General features: G+C 40.9%; 1 protein-coding gene across 1 annotated transcript in view; it reads left to right on the top strand.

Annotated features, from left to right (window-relative positions):
* KNDC1 (kinase non-catalytic C-lobe domain containing 1) overlaps window positions 1–2142 on the top strand; it is a 63439-nt gene that overhangs the window by 362 nt on the left and 60935 nt on the right.

Here is a 2142-nt window from a genome sequence, read left to right as displayed (position 1 = left end):
GCAGCCCAGCACGCCGGCAGCGGCCAGGCCGCGGTGACACAGCCGTTCTGCTCTGGCGCGAGCCCGGGGCTCATTCGCTCCCTTCTGCCCCGTTATCTCAGCTCCCAAGTTGGGCTTGGCCCATCCCCCTCCCCCTGCTCCATGCAATAGCAAAGTCATGGTGCTCGAGGATGGGCCGTCTCGTTTCTGGCTCCTGGTGTGGCTGTGCACTAACAGCAGTTATGAAGTGTATTTCTTTGTAGTAATCAATCAAGGGTAATTTCTTAAAAGGGTAAAAGTATAGCACCAGCTTGGTCCTTGAACAGCCATTTCTTACTGCCCTGTGTAAAAACACCTTTGTCAAGAGGGAATAAAAAATGTGTGCAAAGCTATTGCATCTGTTTCTTTATTGTGCTGAATTACCTGTAGCTGGTTCTGCAGTCAGCTTTGTGTGGATGTACTTGGTTTTGCACTTGTTTGTTTGCTCTCACTTTGCTCTCTGTATCCTTTCACATGAAGTTTTCCTGAATGTTTGGGTAAAACAACGGTAAGTTGATTAAACTTGGAAGTGAAAGTTTGGTGAGCCATATATGAGTGGCTTGTTTCCCAAACCAAACCTTGTAAAGCTCTCTTTTGGTGTTTCAAGAACCCCAGCTGAATCAGGATGTAGAGGTGTTTGAAATGAGAAGTTCCCACGAACTCCATAAGTCAACTCCTGGCTCAGCAGCTTCATGCTTTTGGTAGAACCTGACCCAACTCTTCTGGTCTTGACCTAGGGTTTGTGTTTATCACTCATATGGGTACTCTTCCTCATCTTAGCGCTCGGTGTAGGCCCTCTCAGACTGGTTCATGCCAAATACAAAAGGAAGCTGGAAGTGACCTCCTCTTTACAGGTTCACTCAAAAACTAGAAGTGGAAGAAAGGTGGAAGAGGATCTGTTCTTTCTTCTGTGTGAGGAAGACCTGAGCCCATTTCTCTCGATGCAGACTGCGATTGTGGATTCCCATCAGTCCCTTCTGTTTAGTTTTCCAAACACATTATTTTCAAATATTCTTGTTGAGAGAATAATCACCTATCACCTGGTGATTAGGGAACTTTTTTCTTAAAGGGACTCCTTTGAAGAGTAGTCAATTGACTTACTCAGGCAACAAAATGGTTTTTCTTCAGATCTGATTAATTTAATGAATGATGTTTGCCATGTTTTCCGTGATTCTAGAACAAATTGTTTTGAGGTTTGTGTGCACTATCTTGATAAGAGGACTTAGCATTCACAGCCTTCTGGCACCTGAAGTACTCCTAGATGCTTAGTCATTGAGTGGAGACTGTGGTGTATCTGGTTTACAGCATTCAGCGTGCGAAGCAGGAAAGTGCCTGGGCAGATGAATAGGAAATACTGGTGGTGACAGTGTATTTAAAATGTCTTTCCTGGATGAGGCTTTCTTTATCTGAAACTCCTTAATATTTCATTTAAAATTTTTAAGAAGTTTTTTGTGTCCAATTTGTTTTCTCTTTGTTTTCTCTCTGCTTTTTTGCATATGCTACTGCACTGCATTATACTTTTGAAGAAAATACAGGAGAAAACTGAACTAAAGTGATGAATTGAAGTATGATTTTTTGACCTATTAACTTTTCATAGCTATAATACAATAATGTATTTTGCAAGTATCTTTTCGTGGTAATGAGACAAGTGAGGAAAGGTATCTGTAACAGTGGCAACTTTTCCTGTAGATTTTCTGTAGACCAAAATATTGCAGTTATGGCTTGCCAGAAGCTTCAGCTTGCTAGAAGATGCTGAGTTACGTTCTGAAAAATATTTGTTTGTTTATTTTTCAGTGAAAACTTGTTTCTGCATAGCTTTGATTAGGGAAACTAAGCAAACATGTGTCTCAATATTTTTCAATGCTTCACTCTCTGAAATGTTGTTGCTGTGCTGCAATAGCAACTTTGGTAGCTAAGGTTGTTCAGCGTGGTCATTTGAGAAGTGCACTGTTTCCATGAAGTAAATAGCTTTGTGCCCTTGGAAGGAAAGGTTTACTGTATAGCTTTTCTGTTGTTGTTTGTTGTCTTTCTTTATTTTTTCTCTTTGCCAGTCTGTCCATTGCTGAAAGAGGCTACTGAATATGAATTCAGCATTCTTAGGCCTTTTCTTTTTTTTCTTTTTTT

This window comes from Meleagris gallopavo, chromosome 8, assembly GCF_000146605.3.
Source record: "Meleagris gallopavo isolate NT-WF06-2002-E0010 breed Aviagen turkey brand Nicholas breeding stock chromosome 8, Turkey_5.1, whole genome shotgun sequence".
NCBI classification, from domain to species: domain Eukaryota; kingdom Metazoa; phylum Chordata; class Aves; order Galliformes; family Phasianidae; genus Meleagris; species Meleagris gallopavo.
Note: the sequence above shows the minus strand (reverse complement) of the source record. Positions and strands in the feature narration are given on the sequence as shown.